The 18,045-nt window shown below is 33.3% G+C and overlaps 3 non-coding genes across 3 annotated transcripts; all 3 read right to left on the bottom strand.

The window, feature by feature from the left end:
• Nucleotides 1–261: 261 nt before the first annotated feature.
• TRNAI-UAU (transfer RNA isoleucine (anticodon UAU)) lies at nucleotides 262–354 on the bottom strand. The gene is given in 2 exon segments: nucleotides 262–297; nucleotides 317–354. It is a non-coding gene; the product is annotated as a tRNA-Ile (tRNA).
• Nucleotides 355–13,329: 12,975 nt separating this feature from the next.
• TRNAR-CCU (transfer RNA arginine (anticodon CCU)) lies at nucleotides 13,330–13,402 on the bottom strand. The gene has a single exon. It is a non-coding gene; the product is annotated as a tRNA-Arg (tRNA).
• A 4,024-nt stretch (nucleotides 13,403–17,426) lies between these two features.
• Nucleotides 17,427–17,499, bottom strand: TRNAR-CCU (transfer RNA arginine (anticodon CCU)). Its single transcript has one exon. It is a non-coding gene; the product is annotated as a tRNA-Arg (tRNA).
• Nucleotides 17,500–18,045: the final 546 nt, after the last annotated feature.

Below are 18,045 nucleotides of genomic sequence, written 5' to 3'. Positions count from 1 at the left end.
CAGACCTAATAGTGTGGACCCTCATGTTACATTGCAGCAAAACAGATTGATGCAACTCTTTTACCAATAAAGAGGTAGTCTTTTGCATTCCATTTTGTTGACTAACTAAAGTAATGTTTACAGTGCATATGAACCAAAGCAGATGTGTGTACTGGTACCTTAAAAACAGTCATGTTTGTGATTTTTTTCTGCCTTCATATCAGGATGTTCAGGTAGCAGATGATAATCATTAACTGATGACATTAGAAAAAAAATTTCATTTGCTCCAGGTGAGGCTTGAACTCACAACCTCGGCATTGCTCAACAGATACTGTCTTATAAGTACTGCGCGCTGACCGATTGCACCACAGGAGCACATGGTCAAAGTGTATTATTTTTAGTTGAGTGATTTTAGCATCGAGTTGACTAAGTATATTAACTTGGTTTATTAATTTTAAATTAGTTACTTTTTAAATCCACTAAACTACTGCACCCAATACTAAAGTACCTAATAAAAGTAATATTCTAATCATAAGTTAATCAATTATATTGTGCATTTGTGTTATTGCCCAGTTTTATGTATCCTTAGGTGTATATTGCAATGAATTCATGCCATTGCTGTACAGTTCAATATTATCAAAATTGTAAAATAATTCCTGTTTATAAATAATTCCTGTTTATTTATCTTAAATAATATTTGCTATAAATATATGTAACTTCAATGTTGCATAGGGAAAATATACACTATAATACCAAAAAGTGCAGTATCTTTAAATAAAAATAAGTTAAATCTCACTTGTGCTCTATATTTAAAGGTAAACATTGTTTTTTTGGTCTGTAGCACCTAAATTGTCAGTATAGTCAGTGTCCAAAGAAATATAAAAAGCAGAAAATTACCCTTTTGATGACATGGATGAAAGGACTTCAAGAAACCCATCAGCAATTGCCATAGACATTGTTATTTTGTAGCCACTCTGATATTAAATTGCAATTAAAACTTAATAGGTATGTTTTGGTATATATGGATTTCATGCAATACCATTAAGACAGTCACCTGCATTGAAAAAAAGCATAACTTCTAGAATGAGAATGAGCATCAAAGGAACATGCATCCTAGATGAGACTTGAAGCCACTGTCCCAGGTGATAGCAAACTTATCCGGAAACTAATCCACAATGTCATCAGGATAAATGTCTGCTTTTAGATACAGGGCCATAATTTTGCAAGCTGAACAGTACCGGATTGTTAAGCAGATAAAAGTTTCTGGTGGAGCCATTTGTGCAGTATCAAGCAAGAATAAAGGGAACATCTCCAGTAATTACATGGATGAAATAAAGCCCAGATGAAACTTGAAACCACAATCCCTAGTTTAGGAAGCCAGTGCCTTATCCATTAGGCCAGTGGGGATTAGTAACATCTTTGTGTGAAACTGATTTTTTCATTAGTATAATCATTAATTGTTGCGATATAGGAAAGCCGTTTATTTGTGTTCTTTGCTTTACAAATCCCAGCATGAAATGTGATTGTACTAACCAGACCTAATAGTGTGGACCCGCATGTTACATTGCAGAAAAACAGATTGATGCAACTCTTTTACCAATAAAGAGGTAGTCTTTTGCATTCCATTTTGTTGACTAACTAAAGTAATGTTTACAGTGCATATGAACCAAAGCAGATGTGTGTACTGGTACCTTAAAAACAGTCATGTTTGTGATTTTTTTCTGCCTTCATATCAGGATGTTCAGGTAGCAGATGATAATCATTAACTGATGACATTAGAAAAAAAATTACATTTGCTCCAGGTGAGGCTTGAACTCTCAACCTCGGCATTGCTCAACAGATACTGTCTTATAAGTTCCGCGTGCTGACCGATTGCGCCACAGGAGCGCAAGGTCAAAGTGCATTATTTTTAGTTGAGTGATTTTAGCATCGAGTAGACTATGTAAATTAACTTGGTTTATTAATTTTAAATTAGTTACTTTTTAAATACACTAAACTACTGCACCCAATACTAAAGTACCTAATAAAAGTAATATTCTAATCATAAGGTAATCAATTATATTGTGCATTTGTGTTATTGCCCAGTTTTATGTATCCATAGGTGTATATTGCAATGAATTCATGCCATTGTTGTACAGTTCAATATTATCAAAATTGTAAAATAATTCCTGTTTATTTATCTTAAATAATATTTGCTATAGATATATGTAACTTTAATGTTGCATAGGGAAAATATACACTACAATACCAAAAAATGCAGCATCTTTAAATTAAAATAATTTAAATCTCACATGTCCTCTATATTTAAAGGTAAACATTGTTTTTTTGGTCTGTAGCACCTAAATTGTCAGTAAAGTCAGTGTCCAAAGAAATATAAAATGCAGAAAATTACCCTTTTGATGACATGGATGAAAGGACTTCAAGAAACCTATCAGCAATTGCCATAGACATTGTTATTTTGTAGCCACTCTGATATTAAATTGCAATTAAAACTTAATAGTTATGTTTTGGTATATATGGATTTCATGCAATACCATTAAAACAGTCACCTGCATTGAAAAAAAGCATAACTTCTAGAATGAGAATGAGCAACAAAGGAACATGCATCCTAGATGGGACTTGAAGCCACTGTCCCAGGTGATAGTAAACTTTTCAGGAAACTAATCCACAATGTCATTAGGATAAATGTCTGCTTTTAGATACTGGGCAATAATTTTGCAAGCTGTACATTACCGGATTGTTAAGCAGATAAAAGTTTCTGGTGGAGCCATTTGTGCAGTATTAAGCAAGAATAAAGGGAACATATCCAGTAATTATATGGATGAAATAAAGCCTATCACCCCAGATAACTTGAAACCTTAAACACCAGCTTAGGAGGCCAGTGCCTTATCCATTAGGCTACTGGGGCTTAGTAACATCTTTGTGTGAAACTGATTTTTTCATTAGTATAATCATTAATTGTTGCGATATAGGAAAGCCGTTTATTTGTGTTCTTTGCTTTACAAATCCCAGCATGAAATGTGATTGTACTAACCAGACCTAATAGTGTGGACCCACATGTTACAATGCAGCAAAACAGATTGATGCAACTCTTTTACCAGTAAAGAGGTAGTCTTTTGCATTCCATTTTGTTGACTAACTAAAGTAATGTTTACAGTGCATATGAACCAAAGAAGATGTGTGTACTGGTACCTTAAAAACAGTCATGTTTGTGTTTTTTTTTCTGCCTTCATATCAGGATGTTCAGGTAGCAGATGATAATCATTAACTGATGACATTAGAAAAAAATTACTTTAGTTCCAGGTGAGACCTGAATTCACAACCTCTGCATTGCTCAACAGATACTGTCCTATAAGTTCCGCGCGCTGACCGATTGCGCCACAGGAGCGCATGGTCAAAGTGCATTATTTTTAGTTGAGTGATTTTAGCATCGAGTTTACTAAGTAAATTAACTTGGTTTATTAATTTTAAATTAGTTACTTTTTAAATCCACTAAACTACTGCACCCAATACTAAAGTACCTAATAAAAGTAATATTCTAATCATAAGGTAATCAATTATATTGTGCATTTGTGTTATTGCCCAGTTTTATGTATCCATAGGTGTATATTGCAATGAATTCATGCCATTGTTGTACAGTTCAATATTATCAAAATTGTAAAATCATTCCTGTTTATTTATCTTAAATAATATTTGCTATAGATATATGTAACTTTAATGTTGCATAGGGAAAATATACACTACAATACCAAAAAATGCAGCATCTTTAAATTAAAATAATTTAAATCTCACATGTGCTCTATATTTAAAGGTAAACATTGTTTTTTTGGTCTGTAGCACCTAAATTGTCAGTAAAGTCAGTGTCCAAAGAAATATAAAAAGCAGAAAATTACCCTTTTGATGACATGGATGAAAGGACTTCAAGAAACCCATCAGCAATTGCCATAGACATTGTTATTTTGTAGCCTCTCTGATATTAAATTGCAATTTAAACTTAGTAGTTATGTTTTGGTAAATATGGATTTCATGCATAACCATTAAGACAGTCACCTGCATTGAAAAAAAGCATAACTTCTAGAATGAGAATGAGCAACAAAGGAACATGCATCCTAGATGGGACTTGAAGCCACTGTCCCAGGTGATAGTAAACTTTTCAGGAAACTAATCCACAATGTCATTAGGATAAATGTCTGCTTTTAGATACTGGGCCATAATTTTGCAAGCTGAATAGTACCGGATTGTTAATCAGATAAAAGATTCTGGTGGAGCCATTTGTGCAGTATCAAGCAAGAATAAAAGTAACATCTCCAGTAATTATATGGATGAAATAAAGCCTATCACCCCAGATAACTTGAAACCACAAACACCAGCTTAGGAGGCCAGTGCCTTATCCAAAGGCCACTGGGGCTTAGTAACATCTTTGTGTGAAACTGATTTTTTCATTAGTATAATCATTAATTGTTGCGATATAGGTAAGCCGTTTATTTGTGTTCTTTGCTTTACAAATCCCAGCATGAAATGTGATTGTACTAACCAGACCTAATAGTGTGGACCCTCATGTTACATTGCAGCAAAACAGATTGATGCAACTCTTTTACCAGTAAAGAGGTAGTCTTTTGCATTCCATTTTGTTGACTAACTAAAGTAATGTTTACAGTGCATATGAACCAAAGCAGATGTGTGTACTGGTACCTTAAATACTGTCATGTTTGTGTTTTTTTTTCTGCCTTCATATCAGGATGTTCAGGTAGCAGATGATAATCATTAACTTATGACATTAGAAAAAAATTACTTTTGTTCCAGGTGAGGCTTGAATTCACAGCCTCAGCATTGCTCAACAGATACTGTCTTATAAATACCATGCGCTGACCGATTGCGCCACAGGAGCGCAAGGTGAAAGCACATTATTTTTAGTTGAGTGATTTTAGAATCGAGTTGACTAAGTAAATTAACTTGGTATATTAATTTTAAATTAGTTACTTTTTAAATCCACTAAACTACTGCACCCAATTCTAAAGTACCTAATAAAAGTAATATTCTAATCATAAGGTAATCAATTATATTGTGCATTTGTGTTATTGCCCAGTTTTATGTATCCATAGGTGTATATTGCAATGAATTCATGTCATTGTTGTACAGTTCAATATTATCAAAATTGTAAAATAATTCCTGTTTATTTATCTTAAATAATATTTGCTATAGATATATGTAACTTTAATGTTGCATAGGGAAAATATACACTACAATACCAAAAATGCAGCATCTTTAAATTAAAATAATTTAAATCTCACATGTCCTTTATATTTAAAGGTAAGCATTGTTTTTTTGGTCTGTAGCACCTAAATTGTCAGTAAAGTCAGTGTCCAAAGAAATATAAAAAGCAGAAAATTACCCTTTTGATGACATGGATGAAAGAACTTCAAGAAACCTATCAGCAATTGCCATAGACATTGTTATTTTGTAGCCACTCTGATATTAAATTGCAATTTAAACTTAATAGTTATGTTTTGGTAAATATGGATTTCATGCAATACCATTAAGACAGTCACCTGCATTGAAAAAAAGCATAACTTCTAGAATGAGAATGAGCAACAAAGGAACATGTATCCTAGATGGGACTTGAAGCCACTGTCCCAGGTGATAGTAAACTTTTCAGGAAACTAATCCACAATGTCATTAGGATAATAGTCTGCTTTTAGATACTGGGCCATAATTTTGCAAGCTGTACAGTACCGGATTGTTAAGCAGATAAAAGTTTCTGGTGGGGCCATTTGTGCAGTATGAAGCAAGAATAAAGGGAACATATCCAGTAATTATATGGATGAAATAAAGCCTATCACCCAAGATAACTTGAAACCTCAAACACCAGCTTAGGAGGCCAGTGCCTTATCCATTAGGCCACTGGGGCTTAGTAACATCTTTGTGTGAAACAGATTTTTTCATTACTATAATCACTAATTGTTGCGATATAGGAAAGCCGTTTTATTTGTGTTCTTTGCTTTACAAATCCCAGCATGAAATGTGATTGTACTAACCAGCCCTAATAGTGTGGACCCTCATGTTACATTGCAGCAAAACAGATTGATGCAACTCTTTTACCAATAAAGAGGTAGTCTTTTGCATTCCATTTTGTTGACTAACTAAAGTAATGTTTACAGTGCATATGAACCAAAGCAGATGTGTGTACTGGTACCTTAAAAACAGTCATGTTTGTGTATTTTTTTCTGCCTTCATATCAGGATGTTCAGGTAGCAGATGATAATCATTAACTTATGACATTAGAAAAAAAATTACATTTGCTCCAGGTGAGGCTTGAACTCACAACCTCGGCATTGCTCAACAGATACTGTCTTATAAGTACAGCGCGCTGGCTGATTGCGCCACAGGAGGGCATGGTCAAAGTGCATTATTTTTAGTTGAGTGATTTTAGAATCGAGTTGACTAAGTAAATTAACTTGGTTTATTAATTTTAAATTAGTTACTTTTTAAATACACTAAACTACTGCACCCAATACTAAAGTACCTAATAAAAGTAATATTCTAATCATAAGGTAATCAATTATATTGTGCATTTGTGTTATTGCCCAGTTTTATGTATCCATAGGTGTATATTGCAATGAATTCATGCCATTGTTGTACAGTTCAATATTATCAAAATTGTAAAATAATTCCTGTTTATTTATCTTAAATAATATTTGCTATAGATATATGTAACTTTAATGTTGCATAGGGAAAGTATACACTACAATACCAAAAAATGCAGCATCTTTAAATTAAAATAATTTAAATCTCACATGTCCTTTATATTTAAAGGTAAACATTGTTTTTTTGGTCTGTAGCACCTAAATTGTCAGTAAAGTCAGTGTCCAAAGAAATATAAAATGCAGAAAATTACCCTTTTGATGACATGGATGAAAGGACTTCAAGAAACCCATCAGCAATTGCCATAGACATTGTTATTTTGCAGCCACTCTGATATTAAATTGCAATTAAAACTTAATAGGTATGTTTTGGTATATATGGATTTCATGCAATACCATTAAGACAGTCACCTGCATTGAAAAAAAGCATAACTTCTAGAATGAGAATGAGCAACAAAGGAACATGCATCCTAGATGGGACTTGAAGCCACTGTCTAAGGTGATAGTAAACTTATCCGGAAACTAATCCACAATGTCATTAGGATAAATGTCTGCTTTTAGATACTGGGCCATAATTTTGCAAGCTGAATAGTACCGGATTGTTAAGCAAATAAAAGTTTCGGGAGGAGCCATTTGTGCAGTATCAAGCAAGAATAAAAGGAACATCTCCAGTAATTATATGGATGAAATAAAGCCTATCACCCCAGATAACTTGAAACCACAAACACCAGCTTAGGAGGCCAGTGCCTTATCCATTAGGCCACCGGGGCTTAGTAACATCTTTGTGTGAAACTGATGTTTTCATTAGTATAATCATTAATTGTTGCGATATAGGAAAGCCATTTATTTGTGTTCTTTGCTTTACAAATCCCAGCATGAAATGTGATTGTACTAACCAGCCCTAATAGTGTGGACCCTCATGTTACATTGCAGCAAAACAGATTGATGCAACTCTTTTACCAGTAAAGAGGTAGTCTTTTGCATTCCATTTTGTTGACTAACTAAAGTAATGTTTACAGTGCATATGAACCAAAGCAGATGTGTGTACTGGTACCTTAAAAACAGTCATGTTTGTGTTTTTTTTTCTGCCTTCATATTAGGATGTTCAGGTAGCAGATTATAATCATTAACTGATGACATAAGAAAAAAAATTACATTTTGCTCTAGGTGAGGCTTGAACTCACAGCCTCGGCATTGCTCAACAGATACTGTCTTACAAGTACCGCGGGCTGACCGATTGCGCCACAGGAGCGCATGGTCAAAGTGGCCAATTTTTAGTTGAGTGACTTTAGCATCGAGTTGACTAAGTAAATTAAATTGGTTTATTAATTTTAAATTAGTTACTTTTTAAATCCACTAAACTACTGCACCCAATACTAAAGTACCTAATAAAAGTAATATTCTAATCATAAGATGATCATTTATATTGTGCATTTGTGTTATTGCCCAGTTTTATGTATCCATAGGTGTATATTGCAATGAATTCATGTCATTTTTGTACAGTTCAATATTATCAAAATTGTTAAATAATTCCTGTTTATTTAACTTAAATAATATTTGCTATAGATATATGTAACTTTAATGTTGCATAGGGAAAATATACACTACAATACCAAAAAATGCAGTATCTTTAAATAAAAATAAGTTAAATCTCACATGTGCTCTATATTTAAAGGTAAACATTGTTTTTTTGGTCTGTAGCACCTAAATTGTCAGTAAAGTCAATGTCCAAAGAAATATAAAAAGCAAAAAATTACCCATTTGATGATATGGATGAAAGGACTTCAAGAAACACATCAGCAATTGCCATAGACATTGTTATTTTGTAGCCACTCTGATATTAAATTGCAATTAAAACTTAATAGGTATATTTTGGTATACATGGATTTCATGCAATACCATTAAGACAGTCACCTGCATTGAAAAAAAGCATAACTTCTAGAATGAGAATGAGCAACAAAGGAACATGCATCCAAGATGGGACTTGAAGCCACTGTCCCAGGTGATAGTAAACTTTTCAGGAAACTAATCCACAATGTCATCAGGATAAATGTCTGCTTTTAGATACTGGGCCATAATTTTGCAAGCTGTACAGTACCGGATTGTTAAGCAGATAAAAGTTACTGGTGGAGCCATTTGTGCAGTATGAAGCAAGAATAAAAGGAACATCTCCAAAATTATTTTAATGAAATAAAGCCTATCACCCCAGATGGGACTTGAACTCACAATCCCTGGCTTAGGAGGCCAGTGCCATATCGATTAGGCCACTGGGACTTAGTAACATCTTTGTGTGAAACTGATTTTTTCATCAGTATAATCATTAATTGTTGCGATATAGGAAAGCCATTTATTTGTGTTCTTTGCTTTACAAATCCCAGCATGAAATGTGATTGTACTAACCAGCCCTAATAGTGTGGACCCTCATGTTACATTGCAGCAAAACAGATTGATGCAACTCTTTTACCAATAAAGAGGTAGTCTTTTGCATTCCATTTTGTTGACTAACTAAAGTAATGTTTACAGTGCATATGAACCAAAGCAGCTGTGTGTACTGGTACCTTAAAAACAGTCATGTTTGTGTTTTTTTTTCTGCCTTCATATCTGGATGTTCAGGTAGCAGATGATAATCATTAACTGATGACATTAGAAAAAAAAATTACATCTGCTCCAGGTGAGGCTTGAATTCACAACCTCAGCATTGCTCAACAGATACTGTCTTATAAGTACAGCGTGCTGACCAATTGCGCCACAGGAGTGCATGGTCAAAGTGTATTATTTTTAGTTGAGTGATTTTAGAATCGAGTTGACTAAGGAAATTGACTTGGTTTACTAATTTTAAATTAGTTACTTTTTAAATACACAAAACTACTGCACCCAATACTAAAGTGCCTAATAAAAGTAATATTCTAATCATAAGGTAATCAATTATATTGTGCATTTGTGTTATTGCCCAGTTTTATGTATCCATAGGTGTATATTGCAATGAATTCATGCCAATGTTGTACAGTTCAATATTATCAAAATTGTTAAATAATTCCTGTTTATTTAACTTAAATAATATTTGCTATAGATTTATTTAACTTTAATGTTGCATAGGGAAAATATACACTACAATACCAAAAAATGCAGTATCTTTACATAAAAATAAGTTAAATCTCACATGTGCTCTATATTTAAAGGTAAACATTGTTTTTTGGTCTGTAGCACCTAAATTGTCAGTAATGTCAATGTCCAAAGAAATATAAAAAGCAGAAAATTACCCTTTTGATGATATGGATGAAAGGACTTCAAGAAACCCATCAGCAATTGCCATAGACATTGTTATTTTGTAGCCACTCTGATATTAAATTGCAATTAAAACTTAATAGGTATATTTTGGTATATATATATTTCATGCAATACCATTAAGACAGTCACCTGCATTGAAAAAAAGCATAACTTCTAGAATGAGAATGAGCAACAAAGGAACATGCATCCAAGATGGGACTTGAAGCCACTATCCCAGGTGATAGTAAACTTTTCAGGAAACTAATCCACAATGTCATTAGGATAAATGTCTGCTTATAGATACTGGGCAATAATTTTGCAAGCTGAACAGAACCGGATTGTTATGCAGATAAAAGTTTCTGGTGGAGCCATTTGTGCAGTATCAAGCAAGAATAAAAGGAACATCTCCAGTAATTATATGGATGAAATAAATCCTATCACCCCAGATAACTTGAAACCACAATCACCAGGTTAGGAGGCCAATGCCTTATCCATTAGGCCACTGGGGATTAGTAACATCTTTGTGTGAAACTGAATTTTTCATTAGTATAATCATTAATTGTTGTGATATAGGAAAGCCGTATATTTGTGTTCTTTGCTTTACAAATCACAGCATGAAATGTGATTATACTAACCAGACCTAATAGTATGGAACGTCATGTTACATTGCAGCAAAACAGATTGATGCATCTCTTTTACCAATAAAGATGTAGTCTTTTGCATTCCATTTTATTGACTAGCTAAAGTAATGTTTACAGTGCATATGAACCAAAGCAGATGTGTGTACTGGTACCTTAAAAACAGTCATGTTTGTGTTTTTATTTCTGCCTTCATATCTGGATGTTCAGGTAGCAGATGATAATCATTAACTGATGACATTAGAAAAAAAAATTACATCTGATCCAGGTGAGGCTTGAATTCACAACCTCAGCATTGCTCAACAGATACTGTCTTATAAGTACCGCACGCTGACCAATTGCGCCACAGGAGTGCATGGTCAAAGTGTATTATTTTTAGTTGAGTGATTTTAGAATCGAGTTGACTAAGTAAATTAACTTGGTTTACTAATTTTAAATTAGTTACTTTTTAAATCCACTAAACTACTGCACCCAATACTAAAGTGCCTAATAAAAGTAATATTCTAATCATAAGGTAATCAATTATATTGTGCATTTGTATTATTGCCCAGTTTTATGTATCCATAGGTGTATATTGCAATGAATTCATGCCATTGTTGTACAGTTCAATATTATCAAAATTGTTAAATAATTCCTGTTTATTTAACTTAAATAATATTTGCTATAGATATATTTAACTTTAATGTTGCATAGGGAAAATATACACTACAATACCAAAAAATGCAGTATCTTTAAATAAAAATAAATTAAATCTCACATGTGCTCTATATTTAAAGGTAAACATTGTTTTTTTGGTCTGTAGCACCTAAATTGTCAGTAAAGTCAATGTCCAAAGAAATATAAAAAGCAGAAAATTACCCTTTTGATGATATGGATGAAAGGACTTCAAGAAACCCATCAGCAATTGCCATAGACATTGTTATTTTGTAGCCACTCTGATATTAAATTGCAATTAAAACTTAATAGGTATGTTTTGGTATATATGGATTTCATGCAATACCATTAAGACAGTCACCTGCATTGAAAAAAAGCATAACTTCTAGAATGAGAATGAGCAACAAAGGAACATGCATCCTAGATGAGACTTGAAGCCACTGTCCCAGGTGATAGTAGACTTATCCGGAAACTAATCCACAATGTCATTAGGAAAAATGTCTGCTTTTAGATAATGTGCCATAATTTTGCAAGCTGAACAGTACTGGATTGTTAAGCAGATAAAAGTTTCTGGTGGAGCCATTTGTGCAGTATCAAGCAAGAATAAATGGAACATCTCCAGTAATTATATGGATGAAATAAAGCCAATCACCCCAGATAACTTGAAACCACAATCACCAGCTTAGAAGGCCAGTGCCTTATCCATTAGGCCACTGGGGCTTAGTTACATCTTTGTGTGAAACTGATTTTTTCATTAGTATAATCATTAATTGTTGCGATATACTAAAACCGTTTATTTGTGTTCTTTGCTTTACAAATCCCAGCATGAAATGTGATTGTACTAACCAGCCCTAATAGTGTGGACCCTCATGTTACATTGCAGCAAAACAGATTGATGCAACTCTTTTACCAATAAAGAGGTAGTCTTTTGCATTCCATTTTGTTGACTAACTAAAGTAATGTTTACAGTGCATATGAACCAAAGCAGCTGTGTGTACTGGTACCTTAAAAACAGTCATGTTTGTGTTTTTTTTTCTGCCTTCATATCTGGATGTTCAGGTAGCAGATGATAATCATTAACTGATGACATTAGAAAAAAAAATTACATCTGCTCCAGGTGAGGCTTGAATTCACAACCTCAGCATTGCTCAACAGATACTGTCTTATAAGTACCGCGTGCTGACCAATTGCGCCACAGGAGTGCATGGTCAAAGTGTATTATTTTTAGTTGAGTGATTTTAGAATCGAGTTGACTAAGTAATTTAACTTGGTTTATTAATTTTAAATTAGTTACTTTTTAAATCCACTAAACTACTGCACCCAATACTAAAGTACCTAATAAAAGTAATATTCTAATCATAAGGTAATCAATTATATTGTGCATTTGTGTTATTGCCCAGTTTTATGTATCCATAGGTGTATATTGCAATGAATTCATGCCATTGTTGTACAGTACAATATTATCAAAATTGTAACATAATTCCTGTTTATTTATCTTAAATAATATTTGGTATAGATATATGTAACTTTAATGTTGCATAGGAAAATATACAGTATAATACCAAAAAATGCAGTATCTTTAAATAAAAATAAGTTAAATCTCACTTGTGCTCTATATTTAAAGGTAAACATTGTTTTTTTGGTCTGAAGCACCTAAATTGTCAGTAAAGTCAGTGTCCAAAGAAATATAAAAGGCAAAAAATTACCCTTTTGATGACATGGATGAAAGGACTTCAAGAAACCCATCAGCAATTGCAATAGAAATTGTTATATTGTAGCCACTCTGATATTAAATTGCAATTAAAACTTAATAGGTATGTTTTGGTATATATGGATTTTCTGCAATACCATTAAGACAGTCACCTGAATTGAAAAAAAGCATAACTTCTAGTATGAGAATGTGCAACAAAGGAACATGCATCCTAGATGGGACTTGAAGCCACTGTCCCAGGTGATAGTAAACTTTTCAGAAAACTAATCCACAATGTCATTAGGATAAATGTCTGCTTTTAGATACTGGGCCATAATTTTGCAAGCTGAACAGTTCCGGATTGATAAGCAGATAAAAGTTTCTGGTGGAGCCATTTGTGCAGTATGAAGCAAGAATGAAAGGAACATCTCCAAAATTATTTTAATGAAATAAAGCCTATCACCCCAGATTGGACTTGAACCCACAATCCCTGGCTTAGGAGGCCAGTGCCTTATCCATTAGGCCACTGGGGCTTAGTAACATCTTTTAGTGAAACTGATTTTTTCATTAGTATAATCATTAATTGTTGCGATATAGGAAAGCCGTTTATTAGTGTTCTTTGCTTTACAAATCTCAGCATGAAATGTGATTGTACTATCCAGACCTAATAGTGTGGACCCTCATGTTACATTGCAGCAAAACAGATTGATGCAACTCTTTTACCAATAAAGAGGTAGTCTTTTGCATTCCATTTTGTTGACTAACTAAAGTAATGTTTACAGTGCATATGAACCAAAGCAGCTGTGTGTACTGGTACCTTAAAAATAGTCATGTTTGAGTTTTTTTTTCTGCCTTCATTTCAGGATGTTCAGGTAGCAGATGATAATCATTAACTGATGACATTAGAAAAAAAAATACATTTGCTCCAGGTGAGGCTTGAATTCACAACCTCAGGATTGCTCAACAGATACTGTCTTATAAGTACCGCGCACAGACCGATTGCGCCACAGAGCACATGGACAAAGCGCTTTATTTTTAGTTGAGTGATTTTAGCATCGAGTTGACTAAGTAAATTAACTTGGTTTATTAATTTTAAATTAGTTACTTTTTAAATCCACTAAACTACTGCACCCAATACTAAAGTACCTAATAAAAGTAATATTCTAATCATAAGGTAATCAATTATATTGTGCATTTGTGTTATTGCCCAGTTTTATGTATCCATAGGTGTATATTGCAATGAATTCATGCCATTTTTGTACAGTACAATATTATCAAAATTGTAACAAAATTCCTGTTTATTTATCTTAAATAATATTTGGTATAGATATATGTAACTTTAATGTTGCATAGGGAAAATATACACTATAATATCAAAAAATGCAGTATCTTTAAATAAAAATAAATTAAATCTCACTTGTGCTCTATATTTAAAGGTAAACATTGTTTTTTTGGTCTGAAGCACCTAAATTGTCAGTAAAGTCAGTGTCCAAAGAAATATAAAAGGCAGAAAATTACCCTTTTGATGACATGGATGAAAGGACTTCAAGAAACCCATCAGCAATTGCAATAGACATTGTTATTTTGTAGCCACTCTAATATTAAATTGCAATTAAAACTTAATAGGTATGTTTTGGTATATATGGATTTTCTGCAGTACCATTAAGACAGTCACCTGCATTGAAAAAAAGCATAACTTCTAGAATGAGAATGAGCAACAAAGGAACATGCATCCTAGATGGGACTTGAAGCCACTGTCCCAGGTGATAGTAAACTTTTCTGGAAACTATTCCACAATGTCATTAGAATAAATGTCTGCTTTTAGATACTGGGCCATAATTATGCAAGCTGAACGGTACCAGATTGTTAAGCAGATAAAAGTTTCTGGTGGAGCCATTTCTGCAGTATGAAGCAAGAATAAAAGGAACATCTAAAACATTATTTTAATGAAATAAAGCCTATCACCCCAGATGGGACTTGAAACCACAAACCCTGGCTTCGGAGGCCAGTGCTGTATCCATTAGGCCACTGGGGCTTAGTAACATCTTTGAGTGAAACTGATTTTTTCATTAGTATAATCATTAATTGTTGCGATATAGGAAAGCCGTTTATTTGTGTTCTTTGCTTTACAAATCCCAGCATGAAATGTGATTGTACTTTCCAGCCCTAATAGTGTGGACCCTCATGTTACATTGCAGCAAAACAGATTGATGCAACTCTTTTACCAATAAAGAGGTAGTCTTTTGCATTCCATTTTGTTGACTAACTAAAGTAATTTTTACAGTGCATATGAACCAAAGCAGCTGTGTGTACTGTTACCTTAAAAACAGTCATGTTTGAGTTTTTTTTTCTGCCTTCATTTCAGGATGTTCAGGAAGCAGATGATAATCATTAACTGATGACATTAGAAAAAAAATTACATTTGCTCCAGGTGAGGCTTGAATTCACAACCTCAGTATTGCTCAACAGATACTGTCTTATAAGTACCACGCACAGACCGATTGCGCCACAGGAGCACATGGACAAAGTGCTTTATTTTTAGTTGAGTGATTTAACATCGAGTTGACTAAGTAAATTAACTTGGTTTATTAATTTTAAATTAGTTACTTTTTAAATCCACTAAACTACTGCACCCAATACTAAAGTACCTAATAAAAGTAATATTCTAATCATAAGGTAATCAATTATATTGTGCATTTGTGTTATTGCCCAGTTTTATGTATCCATAGGTGTATATTGCAATGAATTCATGCCATTGTTGTACAGTACAATATTATCAAAATTGTAACATAATTCCTGTTTATTTATCTTAAATAATATTTGGTATAGATATATGTAACTTTAATGTTGCATAGGGAAAATATACACTATAATACCAAAAAATGCAGTATCTTTAAATAAAAATAAGTTAAATCTCACTTGTGCTCTATATTTAAAGGTAAACATTGTTTTTTTGGTCTGAAGCACCTAAATTGTCAGTAAAGTCAGTGTCCAAAGAAATATAAAAGGCAAAAAATTACCCTTTTGATGACATGGATGAAAGGACTTCAAGAAACCCATCAGCAATTGCAATAGAAATTGTTATTTTGTAGCCACTCTGATATTAAATTGCAATTAAAACTTAATAGGTATGTTTTGGAATATATGGATTTTCTGCAATACCATTAAGACAGTCACCTGAATTGAAAAAAAGCATAACTTCTAGTATGAGAATGAGCAACAAAGGAACATGCATCCTAGATGGGACTTGAAGCCACTGTCCCAGGTGATAGTAAACTTTTCAGAAAACTAATCCACAATGTCATTAGGATAAATGTCTGCTTTTAGATACTGGGCCATAATTTTGCAGTATCCGGATTGATAAGCAGATAAAAGTTTCTGGTGGAGCCATTTGTGCAGTATGAAGCAAGAATGAAAGGAACATCTCCAAAATTATTTTAATGAAATAAAGCCTATCACCCCATATGGGACTTGAACCCACAATCCCTGGCTTAGGAGGCCAGTACCTTATCCATTAGGCCAGGTGAGGCTTGAATTCACAACCTCAGGATTGCTCAACAGATACTGTCTTATAAGTACCACGCACAGACCGATTGTGCCACAGGAGCACATAGACAAAGCGCTTTATTTTTAGTTGAGTGATTTTAGCATCGAGTTGACTAAGTAAATTAACTTGGTTTATTAATTTTAAATTAGTTACTTTTTAAATCCACTAAACTACTGCACCCAATACTAAAATACCTAATGAAAGTAATATTCTAATCATAAGGTAATCAATTATATTGTGCATTTGTGTTATTGCCCAGTTTTATGTATCCATAGGTGTTTATTGCAATGAATTCATGCCACTGTTGTACAGTACAATATTATCAAAATTGTAAAATAATTCCTGTTTATTTATCTTAAATAATATTTGCTATAGATATATGTAACTTTAATGTTGCATAGGGAAAATATACACTATAATATCAAAAAATGCAGTATCTTTAAATAAAAATAAATTAAATCTCACTTGTGCTCTATATTTAAAGGTAAACATTGTTTTTTTGGTCTGAAGCACCTAAATTGTCAGTAAAGTCAGTGTCCAAAGAAATATAAAAGGCAGAAAATTACCCTTTTGATGACATGGATGAAAGGACTTCAAGAAACCCATCAGCAATTGCAATAGAAATTGTTATTTTGTAGCCACTCTGATATTAAATTGCAATTAAAACTTAATAGGTATTTTTTGGTATATATGGATTTTCTGCAATACCATTAAGACAGTCACCTGAATTGAAAAAAAGCATAACTTCTAGAATGAGAATGAGCAACAAAGGAACATGCATCCTAGATGGGACTTGAAGCCACTGTCCCAGGTGATAGTAAACTTTTCAGAAAACTAATCCACAATGTCATTAGGATAAATGTCTGCTTTTAGATACTGGGCCATAATTGTGCAAGCTGAACAGTTCCGGATTGATAAGCAGATAAAAGTTTCTGGTGGAGCCATTTGTGCAGTATGAAGCAAGAATGAAAGGAACATCTCCAAAATTATTTTAATGAAATAAAGCCTATCACCCCAGATGGGACTTGAACCCACAATCCCTGGCTTAGGAGGCCAGTACCTTATCCATTTGGCCACTGGGGCTTAGTAACATCTTTGAGTGAAACTGATTTTTTCATTAGTATAATCATTAATTGTTGCGATATAGGAAAGCCGTTTATTTGTGTTCTTTGCTTTACAAATCCCAGCATGAAATGTGATTGTACTATCCAGACCTAATAGTGTAGACCCTCATGTTACATTGCAGCAAAACAGATTGATGCAACTCTTTTACCAATAAAGAGGTAGTCTTTTGCATTCCATTTTGTTGACTAACTAAAGTAATGTTTACAGTGCATATGAACCAAAGCAGATGTGTGTACTGGTACTTAAAAACAGTCATGTTTGTGTTTTTTTTCTGGCTTCATATCAGGATGTTCAGGAAGCAGATGATAATCATTAACTGATGACATTAGAAAAAAAATTACATTTGCTCCAGGTGAGGTTTGAATTCACAATCTCAGGATTGTTCAACAGATACTGTCTTACAAGTACTGCGCACAGACCGATTGCGTCACAGGAGCACATGGACAAAGCGCTTTATTTTTAGTTGAGTGATTTTAGCATCGAGTTGACAAAGTAAATTAACTT

Source organism: Taudactylus pleione, unplaced genomic scaffold (genome assembly GCF_031769625.1).
Source record: "Taudactylus pleione unplaced genomic scaffold, aTauple2 ptg000473l, whole genome shotgun sequence".
Taxonomy (NCBI): Eukaryota; Metazoa; Chordata; class Amphibia; order Anura; family Myobatrachidae; genus Taudactylus; species Taudactylus pleione.
The sequence above is the reverse complement of the archived record's forward strand: the minus strand, read 5'-3'. Positions and strand labels throughout refer to the sequence as shown.